The 11,882-nt window shown below is 38.7% G+C and overlaps 1 protein-coding gene and 1 pseudogene across 1 annotated transcript in view; one reads left to right on the top strand and one right to left on the bottom strand.

Annotated features, from left to right (window-relative positions):
* Positions 1–11,882, top strand: part of ARID4A (AT-rich interaction domain 4A) — a 103,692-nt gene that overhangs the window by 14,034 nt on the left and 77,776 nt on the right. The gene's annotated exons all lie outside the window — the stretch shown is intronic.
* LOC102477519 (spermine synthase pseudogene) lies at positions 7,166–8,679 on the bottom strand (annotated as a pseudogene).

Below are 11,882 nucleotides of genomic sequence, written 5' to 3'. Positions count from 1 at the left end.
GCAATCCCTTCTCCATTCTCCTCTCAGGATCTTGGGCATGCACGCATACGCACCCTGCATGAGCTTTAGGCCACCGGGTCCGGGACGCGAACCGAGGTTGACTACGTGGGAGTCCAGCGACATAGCCATTATGCTAACTGCTGTTTCCCACTGATTGCTTGCTTTCTCACTTTCCATCTCTTTCTCTCTCTGGTCAAAATAAAAAATAATAATAAATGAAATTAAATAAATAATTATTTTTTAAAAATAATGCTTCTTGGGACCAGCAGTTGGCATAATGGATATGTTGCTGGACTCCCATGTAGTCAACCGTGATTTGAGTCTCGGACCTGGTGGCTTAAACTCACGTTGGGCATGTGTGCGTGTGTGCCCAAGATCCTGAAAGGAGAATGGAGGAGAAGGGATTGCGGCATGGCCACCCCTCAAGGGGGTGATTTCTCACATTCTGTCTCTGTCTGTCTGGCAAACACACACGCCTGATAGCAAAAACCTCTCCCCCCCCAAAAAAAAAAACTTCTAAAAATATAATAATAAGCACTAAATTACCACATGGCTGACCACTGTTTAAGTCCCAGAACTCTGGTGGCTTGAAAATCATGCCAGCTACATGTGTGTGCATGCCCAAAATCCCTGCAGGAGAACAGAGAAGAAGGGATTGCAGCTTGGCCATCCTTCCTAGGGAGTGATTTCTTAGTTTCCCTTTCTCTGTCTTTCCAGCGAGCACATGTGCCCTATGGCAAAACCCTTTAAAAAAAAAAACCTTCTTATAATTGAGACTTTTTTACTTGTAGTTTTTGTTTTGAACATTAGTTATAGATGATTTTATGAAAATTCTAATTGATAGGGTATTGACTAGATGAGGTTTAGATTAAGGTGACAAGCTGACTGAATTTTATAGAATGTGTTACAGGTTTACGAGGCTTTTAATTTAGCCAGACCCTTTTTTTTTCCTTTTATATACTACAATTGACATTATACCCTTTTTTTTTTCAAGAATTACTTTATTATTATTATTATTATTTTTACTTGCTATAGTCATCAGAGAGTGACAGAAAAAGTGGGAAGGAAAGCCACCAGGCCTGGGGCTTGAACCGTGGTTGGCCATGTGGGAGTCTAGTGCCTTAACCACCATGCCACCTGCTAGCCCCAACATCATACCTTATCACAAATATTGTTGCAACAAAATTAACCATAAAAATTTTGTTAAGAGATTTTTGCTATAGGGTACATGTGCTCACCAGACAGATAAGAGAGACAGAAAACAGGAAATCGTTCCCTGGGGGGATGACCACACAACAGTCCCTTCTCCTCCATTCTTCTCTCGGGATTTTGGGCATGCATGCACATGCTCCTGGCGTGAGTTTGAAGCCTCTGGGTCTAGGTCCTGAACCACCATCTGCTGGTCCCAACCATAAAGTGTTTTTAAAAAGAGGTGGTGGTCTCTCTCTGGTCAAATGAAAAAGTAAATAAGTTAATAAATAAGTTAAATAATTAAAAAAAAAAAAACACACAAACAGATGGTGGGTCAGCTGGTGGTTAAGGTGGCATGGTGGTTAAGGTGGCTGGATCCCACATGGCCCACTCCACTGGTTCAAGTCCAGACCTGCCAGATTGAAAAACATTCCAGGCATATGTGCATGCAGATCTGAAATCCTGAGAGAATGGAGTAAAAGAGATTGTGGAATGGCTATTCCTCCTGGGTGGTGCTTTCTCACTTTCTGTCTGTTTCTCTCTGGCAAGCACCTACACCCTATAGCAAATTAAACAAAACAAAACAAAAACCAGGTGACTATTCAACTGACTAGGAAATCATTCATTATAAAAGATGTACTAAGCCATAAAAAAAAAAATCTGTTCCGTCTTATGATAGGTTTCAGTTCATTGTTTGAATGGCCTTTCATAAGACTTAGTATTCCCATGAGTTTTTGCTAATGTGATTATTTATTTGAATGTTAATTTATTTGCTTTTTATGTTTATTCTCAATAATGTGTGCATATGTGTATAACTGTCAGAGAGAGAAACATCCCTAACAGGGTTTGGTTATGCCACAGTCCCCTTTCCCCAGCCCTCTAACTTGTTAGGATCTTGGGCACATGTATGTGCCTGGCATGTTTCAGATAAACCAGGCCAGATATCCACAGTTGGCCATGTGGCTTTCAGCACTGGAGTTTAATACACTGCTGCCTGCACCATGGTGGCAGAACCTGAGTGCGAATTTTTTTTTTTTTTTTGAGAGAGATTTTTACTATAGTGTGCATGTGGTCACCAGGGAGACAGAGAGACAGAAAGCGAGAAAGCAACCCCCTGTGGATAGTCACGCCATAATCCCTTCTCCTCTATTCTCCTCGGGATTTTGTGCATGGATGCACATGCACCCTGCATGAGTTTTAAGCTGCCGAGTCTAGGATTTGAACAACTACATGGGAGTCCAGCAGTGTAACCATTATGCCATCTTAAGTTTCCACATTCCTGAAGTTTTCAACCTTAGCTGCTGAGGGACTTCTACAGTTACCACAGATGTGTCTATGAATAACAGAACTATTTATGCTAAAGCAATCTTGAGCAAAAAGGACAAAACCAGAGATATTACACACTTGATTTAAAAGTATACCACAAAGCTCTAATAATCAAAACAGCTTGGTATTGGTATAAAAACAGACATGTATACCAAGTGGAACAAAATAAAGAGCTCCTTAAAAAGCACAGGCAACAAAAGTGAAGGTAGGCAAGTGGAATTGCATTAGATAAAAAGCATGACCAGTGAAATACTCAACAGATTGAGGAAACAACCTATAGAATGAGAGAAAAATTTTGTAAGCCATACATCTGATAAGTGGTTAGTATCCAAAATATATACGGAACTCAGATAACTCAATAGCAAGATAACAGATAACCCAGTTAGAATTGGGCAAAAGACCTAAGTAGATATTTCTCAAAAGAAGACATACAGATGTTCAATGGGTGTAAAAAAATGCTCAACATCACTAATTATCAGAGAATTGCAAATTTAAACCTTATTGAGATAACACCTCACACCTTTTACAATGGCTGTTATCAAAAAAAACAAAACAAAACACAAAACACAAACCTAGTGATGAGGCTGCAGAGAAAAGGGAAACCTTGCATGCTGTTCGTGTGAATGGAAATTAATCTAGCCATTATCGAAAACACTGGAAGTTCTTCAAAAAATTAAAAATAGAGCTACCATAAGATTCAGCAATTCCACTTTTTGATATATAATCCTGAGAAAATAAAATCGGTATGTCAAGGAGGTATCAGATATCTGTACTTCCATGTTAATTGTAGCATAGTCACAGTGGCCAAGATGTGGACTCACATTATTAGATCTTCGGGGAAGTCTTGACATATTCTTCTGTTTTTCTATGCAAAAATGCATCATGACTTTCCAGACAACCCAGTTAAGTGTCCATGAGTAAACGAATGGCCAAAGATTATATATTCACAGTGGAATACTATTCAACCTTAAAAATGGAAATCCTGTCATTTGTACCAATACTGATGAACCTAGAGGACATTAGGCTAAGGGAAAGCATAATGGCTGCCTTCAGGCACAGAAAGACAAATGCCATGTGATCTTATCTATATGCAAAACCTTAAAAAAAGTCAAACTCAAAGAGAATAGAATGGTAGTTACTCAGGGATGGGGTAGGTTGAGTATTGAAAGTTTGGGGGAAATGTTGCTCCAATGATATATAATTTCAGTTAGGAGGAATAAATGATGGAGATCTGTTGTATAACATAGCGGCTATAGTTAATATAACATATTGAGTACTTGAAAATGGCTGAGAGGGCCAGCTTTATGGCAAAGTAGTTAAGCACTGTATATAAGAAACCGGATCCCATGTGACTGACTGGTTTGAATCCTGGTCCTGGAAGCTTGAGAAACATGGTGGGCACATAAGCATGCATGCCCCAAATCCCGATGGGATGGAAAAATGGAGTAAAAGGATTGTAGCATGACCGTGTCCCATTGGGGGTGCTTCTTCCCTCTCTTTCTCTGGCAAGTGCATATGTTCTCTGGCAATTAGAAGAAAAAAGAAAAGAAAATGGCTAAGATAATAGATATATATATTTTTTTTACCATGAATCAAATTTCCCCAAAAGGGGAATTTTATTGATTACTTTATTCCCTTAGAAATAGACCAACTGTAATCAGGTGAACATTCACCTCGAGATTTTGTCGTCTTCATAATAGAAAGGATGAGGCTTAGAACTGGATCACTTGACCCTTTCTCTTATCTCCTCCCAATTCAAAATGCTTATATCTCTTAATAGCCAGCATTCTCTTTGAGCTGCAGTTGAGCTCAACACATTCAAGCCTCAGCACAATCTTCTTTGTAGTTTTTGCCTTTTTCTGGAAAATAGGCTTAGTCCGTCCACTGTAGCTTCTCTGCTTCCTGTCATAATGCCATTTTCCCTGAGCAGACAGAGAATTCTTGCTTGCCCTTTTGTACTGTGTCACTTTTTGAGGGTGGTGCTTGCCACACGTCTTACAGAAGATCCGGCGGGTTTTAGGGATGTTCACCATGCTTGCGGGCCTGCTATTGCACAGAAAAAGTAAGATAATAGATTTTAATTGTTCTCACCACCAAAAAATAGTAACTGTGGAATAACACATGTTAATTAGTGTCGTTTAGCTATTCCACAATATATATGTGTATTTCAAACAATCGTGTTGTAAATAATAAATCTATACTATTATATTTGCCAATTTAATAATTTTTTAAACTCTCATTGGTTTTACCTCTGTATAATTTTTAATTTTAAAGTTTTTACTCCATTATGAGAAACATCCTATTTATCATAACTGTTATACACAGATATAATAGTAATGATAGTTATTTTTCCAAAATCTGAATTCTTTACTTCCTCTTTGGTGTTCTTTTTTTTTTTTTTTTTTTTTTTTTTTTTTAACCTCCTTGGTGTTCATTTGACAAATATTTCTACTTTGAATGATAGTAGGTTCAGAAATACCCATTGTAAGTAAAAAAAAAAAAAAACCTGTAACTTGACGGTCTGGCCCTATAGCACAGCAGAGAATTGCTGTCTGCAGGAAGCTGGATCCCTCATAGCCCACTATGATGCAAGTCCCAGCCCCATTGGCTTGAAAAGTACACAGGGCACAGGCACATCCAGGATCCTGATGGACTGAAGAATAGGAGGAGAAAGGATTGTAGTGTGATTGTGCCGCACTGGCGGCTGCTTGCTCTCTCTTATGCAAGTGTGCATGCTTTCTGACATAAAAAAGAAATCATGGGGTTGGCAGATGGCGTGATGGTTAGGGCTACTGGACTCTCACTCCCATCGTGGACCACTGTTTGAGTCTTGGACCTGGAGGCTTGCTTTCTCACTTTCCCTCTCTCTCCTCTCATTCTCGCTCGCTCTGTCCCTCTCTGGTCAAATTAAAATAAATAAATAAATAAAGTTAAATAAAATAATTCTGTTTTTAAAAAAATCATTAAATATAGAACCATTGTAAGTTGGGGGGCATCTGTATGCATATTAGGTATTGTGCTTCTCCCTTAACTAAGTTGTTGTTCATTGGTTAAAGTGATTCTCCATTTCTTTATTGAGAAGGGTAGTAATTTCTACCTTACAGAGGCTGCCGTGATGATTCAGACGTGGTAGAAGCTTAATAAGTAATTGCCATTTATACTTTGGACAGATGGAGTTAATTTATTATCTTACTCTCTTTTAGTACCTATCAGTGCTATAACAAGTGGTAAGATTTTTGTATTTAGTAGTTTATTAGATCCTTTTGCTTTTTGTTTCTTTGAATTCTAACAGGTTAGAATTGATTTATTTGTTTGGATTAGCATGGTTTTGTCTATTTTGTTTAGTACAATTAGTGTTATCATGACATGCTCAAATTTGCCATTTTCTTCTAAATAGATTTTAGTATTTATGTTTAATATTGTAATAACAGAGATTCTACTTTCGTCTATATGCATGTTCTGTTATACTCAATGAATAATCTATTCAAATGCCATTTTTGGCAAGTATAAGACATTTCATAGAATTACTGAATCTTTGTAGTCTGGCTTTTTTCACTTGGCATACTGTAGTATATCTGACTAAAAAGAAACTAAATTTACTATATACAACAGTTAATTATCCACTCAGATCAAAATGCTAATCATTCTTCAGTGCATACACATTTTTGTGTTCTTTTAAGTGATACTGCCAACATGGATGTTAGAGAGGAAGCTTCTTCTTTTTTTTTTCTTTTTTTTGGGGGGGGCTGTGGTTGGAGGGCATGGTGCTCACTGTGGAGAGATGAAGAGAGGGAACATGAGAAAGCACCTCCTATGGGAGATGGCTACACTGTAATCCCTCCTCCATTTCTCTCTCTTCTGGGGATTTTGGGCACAACAGCACATGTGCCCAGCATGTTTTTCAAGCCACTGGGTCCTAGACTGGAACCATGCAGTTAGCTATGTGGGATTTAACTGCCTTAACCATGCCATGGGCTGGCTTTCTTTTGAAATTTTAATGAAGGCATTGCTATTCATTTTTTAAAAAACTCTTATAAGCACCAACACTTACTATCTAAGTCTTTTTTTTTTTTTTTTTGAAAGAAACACCACCAAGAACTTCTCTCCAGAGCAAAGCAATGATGTTCATTCCTGCAAAGATTCAAACTGAAGGTCTACCAAAACCAAGACAAAAAAAGCCCCACATAAATAAAAAGTAATCAAAAAAAATCACTCTAAGGGGTTAGTGTGTTCAGCAGTCTTTCCTGTGTTAGTTGTCCTTTTGCTGACTTCCAAAAAATAATATCCTAGCTCATTAAATATACATTTTTCATTTGCTTTTTAAAAAATAATTCTTTTTGTAAAAATTATTTTATTTAACTGTTTATTTAATTAGTTTGACCAGAGAGGGACAGAATGAGAGACAGAGAAAATGAGAAAGCAAGCTGTCAGGTCCAGGACCCAAACTGTGGTCAGCCATGTGGGAGTCCAGTGCCCTTAACCACCACGTCATCTGCTGGTCCCTCCATTTGTTTCTGTTAATTAAAAACAATAATCAACAAAGGAAATATGTGAGGAATTCACAATTGCCTGACTTGTTTTAGTGTCACATTCAGCACATGGAGGTCAGGAAGGTTGTGCTGCACATACAATTAGGGAAAAGTTGTCTTCAAGATCTAGCTTTCTTACATACAGCGTTACCTGCCCACAGGTCCAAGTATGTAGGGCCACAGACAGTCTCCCTTGAGAATTCCATGAGATAGTACAGGCAACTGAGATGTTTTTCATGAAGCGACTGGGCTTCTGGAAAATTGACATAGTTCCCCTGTGTAAAATACTTCCCATCCTGTTTTACTAATTGCATTGAAAGCTTAAGACTCAGTCTGAGAAATTCTCTTGTGGAATCTTCTAGAGATATGGAGATCAGAACAGCCATTAAATCATTAATCACAGTATCAAAGACTTTCGTTTTGATGTACCACTTCAGGACTGGAATACAGTCTTCTATTAGAACCTGATAGCAGTCTCCTGTAAGGTTGCCTGAGATGTTATCACATATTTTTTTGCATATATATATTTTTTAATAATTATTTTATTTAACTTTATTTATTATTATATCATTATTATTTTTCAGTTTGATCAGAGAGAGACAGAGAGAGAGAGGAAGTGAGAAAGCAAGCCACCAGGTCCAAGACTTGAACTGTGGTCGGCCATGTGGGAGTCCAGCGCCTTTAACCACCACGCCACTTGCCAGTCCCTGCATATATTTTTTAGCATGCAAAAATCACCATTTGGTTGATCTCTACCATAGTGACCATCTTTAGTTTCACTTTGACTCTTCCATATGATATGCAGCCATCTCCACCTTCCAGAATCAGTGCATCTTTGCCAGGGTAATCTTCTTTGCCCCTACCCATGATGGCCTGGCTATATATTGAATCACTGCAAATTAACATTCCCCCTAAAAATGATAATATTTCTACACTGCTTCAAGTATAAAATTTTAATATTCTTAGGGCTGGCAGGTGGCATGGGGGTTAAGGTGCTGGACTCCCACGTGGCTGATGGCAGAGTAGCAGCTTGCTTTCTCACTTTCCCTTTCTCTGGTCAAATTTAAGATAATAATAATAAATACAATTAAATCTTTAAAAAATTTTAATAGTCTGTTAAGGTGAATTTTTATCCTACACTACTTCATCAATGTCATATTCAACCAGCCATCTATCAGTGGTTGCCTAACATCTTGTCAGGGGTCCTTCCTCTGAATGGTAATTGCTTTGCTTACATGGTACTGCACTAACTCAGTTTTTTCCTTCTTTCTTATATTGTGTTCAAAAGGTTGTCAATTTCTTTGCCCTGTGCCTCACCGTAGGTCCAGCAGTACCATTCCATGTGGGTAAATTCTCAAATTGGCAAAGCAGCTGGTTTTGTGTAGGTGACAAAGCCACTGGTTTTGTGTAGGCTGCAAAACAGCTGTGGTCTTGTCAGGTGTGCACAACTCTGCTGTCTCCTGGAACATGGACAGGAGTCTTTGGTGCAGACCATGACCTTGAGCGTGCTCTGTCATAGTGTGGCGAGGGCCTGTGCCATACCTGGAGAAGGCTAAGGTGGGAGACTGAGGAGTCACAAAGCCAGTCAGGCTGTGCAGAAGCTTGTAGATGGAGTGTCTTTGCAGTGATAATCAGGGATGTCATAATTAAGTCAGTTCACTAGATTGTTGGGTTTCCTGTTACTTTCAGAAAATCTTGAATATTTACATGAATTAAGAAGCATATAAAATAGTTAAATACGTACATTTGTATAGTGTTGTGAATTGAATCTTCATGTTTTCTCTTTTTTTTGATTTCCAGCTCAAAGTTGGAAGGGTTCTCGTGTAAAACTGTAAAATTATTGGGAACCAGCAGTTAGCGTAATGGCTATGTCACTGGACTCCCACGTAGTCGACTGCGGTTCGCGTCCCTGACCCGGTGGCTTAAAACTCACGCTGGGCACGTGTGCGTGCGTGCCCAAGATCCCGAGAGGAGAATGGAGGAGAAGGGATTGCGGCGTGACCATCGCCCCTGGGGGGTGATTTCTCGCTTTCTGTCTCTATGTCTCTCTCTCTGTCTGTCTGGCGAGCGCACATGCCCTATAGTGAAAAAAACCTCTCCAAAAAAAAACCAAAACTGTAAAATTATTGTTTGTACCATATCCTCTGTTGAGAAAGCTCTTTAGTTTTTGCATTCCTTTTACCCATGATAAAGTATGTTGAAACAAAATGAATTTTTCACTTCAGAAATCTCATTTTATTTTATAGTGATTATTTTAAAAAACAACTTGGGGCCAGCAGGTAGTGTAGCGCGTAAGGCACTGTACTCCCACATGGCTGACTGAGCTTTGAGTCCTGGACTTAGAGACTTGCTTTCTCACTTTCCTTCTTTTTCTCTTTCTCTCCTTCTCTCTCTAGAGAGCACTAGGGTACACATGTGCCCTATGGCAAAATTAAAAATGCTAAAAATAATAAATAAAATTAGGTAAATAATTCTTTTTAAAAAGCCAAGACCTTAGGAAATTATAAGAATTCTTCGTGACAACCTTTCAATTTAGGATGCCATTAATTAATCTAAACTAGTACATATTGAGAGATAAATATGATCATATTGATAGGTCTTATATTCTCATTTTTCTTTCTCATATGTCTATTTAAATGTCTATGTGTCCACCATCACCATCTTTGGTATTATAGGCATTACAGAAAATTAGAACTTTTAAAGATTTTATACTTTATATAAAATATTTTACTTTACTTATAGACATTAATAATGAAGAATTTATGATAATGACTTCAAATTTTTTAAAGAATAGTGGTTTATTATATTTGATAACAGCATCGTATAAATGATAATTTTTTTTTTTTTTTGGAGAGGTTTTTGCTACAGGGCGCGTGTGCTCGCCAACAGAGACAGACAGAAAGCGAGAAATCACTCCCCAGAGGGGATGGCCATGCTGCAGTCCCTTCTCCTCCATTCTGCTCTTGGGATCTTGGGCACGCCCGCACATGCGCCCGGCCTGAGTTTTAAGCCACCGGTCTGGGACTTGAACCACGGTCGGCTACATGGGAGTCCAGCAACATAGCCATTACGCTAACTGCTGGTCTCTATAAATGATAATTTTGATATAAATATTTAGGACACAATCCTGTGCAGAGGAATGATGTTGGTGGATGCTGTGTTTTGTCCATCATTGTGTCTGCGGGTAGTCATCAGTTTCTGGATCATTGACAGTGTATAGCACAGCTGCTTTTGTGGTTCTTAAATCATTATAGTTCTTAGAATATGCACTTCCGGAGCTTTCAATTTTTTTCTGCATGTGTCCTGCATATAAGAAAATATAAATAGGAACCAACAAATGGTGTAATGGTATGTCGCTGGACTCCCATACAGTCTACCATGGTTCGAATCCCAGATGTGGCAGCTTAAACTCAGGCCAGGTGGGTGTGCGTACATGTCCAGGATCCCAAGAGAATGGAGGAGAAGGGATTGCAGTGTGGCCATCCCCCCTGGGGGGTGATTTCTCTCTTTCTGTCTCTCTGTCTGTCTCTGTCTTTCTGGCAAACACACGCACCCTATAGCAAAAACCTCCAAAAAAAGAAAGAAAATATAGATATCTTATAGTCTGAGAGGAAGAACTAATTGAAGTAGATAAATATTGAGCACAATGAGTACTTTATTTTATTTTACTTTATTAGTTATTGGTTGCTATAAGGTGCATGTGGTTGCTGTAAAAAGACAGAGATCGAGAGGGAAAGTAAGAAGTAACCCCCCTCCTCACCTCAGGGGGCATGCCCACTCTTCTCTATTCTCCTTTCAGGATTTTAGGCCTTGGTATCTAGTATGATTTTCAAGCCACTAAGTTGGAACTCAGAATAGTGGGCCATGTGGGATTCAGCTGCTTTAACTTCCATGACACCTGCTGGCCCTTGAGTGTCCTATATAATTAATTTTTTGTAAAAATAAAAATAAAAAATAAGTATTCAAGGCCTGGCAGGTGGTGTGATGGTTAAGGTGCTGGACTCCCACATGGTTCGAGTGGTTTAAGGCCTGGACTTGGAGGCTTGCTTTTTCACTCTTTTCTCTCTCTCTCTGGTCAAATTGAGTAATAATAATAAATAAATAAAATTAAATATTTTTTAAAAAGGGGGGGCTGGCAGGCGGCATGGTGGTTAAAGTGCTGGATTCTCACATGGCCAACTGTGGTTTGAGTCTGGTGGATTGCTTAACTCACTTTCCCTTTCTCCTTCTCTCTCCCTCTCTCCAGTCAAATGAAAAAATAATAGTAATAAATAAAATTAAATACATAAATAAATTTTTAAAACCTCTTTTTTTTTTTTTTTAAAGAAAAAACATATTCATTAAAGGACTTTAGAATTTAGGGACCAGCAGATAACTGGTTACATTGGTTATGTTGGTAGACTCCCACATAGTTGACCATGGTTCAAGTCCCAAAACCAGTGGCTTAAAATTCATGCCAGGTGCTCGTGCGTAAGTGCCCAAAATTCCGAGAGGAGAATGGAGAAAAGGGGATTGTGGTGTGGCCAACCTCCCCAGAGGGGTGATTTCTCACTTTCTGTCTGTCTCTCCAGTGAGCACACGCACTCTATAGCAAAAATCTCTCTCTTAAAAAAGAAAAGTATATAATTTGCAGGCCAGGTGTTTGCTAATAAAACAACCATTTTATTTCTTTTTCTTTTTTTAAAGTTTGCTATAGGGTTTGTACACTTGCCAGAGAGTGAAGGATTAGGAGAGAAAAAGTAAGAAATCATGCCCTGGAAGGATAATCATGCCATAGTCTTCATTTTCCTTCTCGGGGTTTTGGGCATGCACACACATGTTCCTGTGTGATTTTTC

The sequence above is a fragment of the Tupaia chinensis genome, unplaced genomic scaffold, assembly GCF_000334495.1.
Source record: "Tupaia chinensis unplaced genomic scaffold, TupChi_1.0 Scaffold000133_1, whole genome shotgun sequence".
Classification (NCBI taxonomy): domain Eukaryota; kingdom Metazoa; phylum Chordata; class Mammalia; order Scandentia; family Tupaiidae; genus Tupaia; species Tupaia belangeri.
The sequence above is the reverse complement of the archived record's forward strand: the minus strand, read 5'-3'. Positions and strand labels throughout refer to the sequence as shown.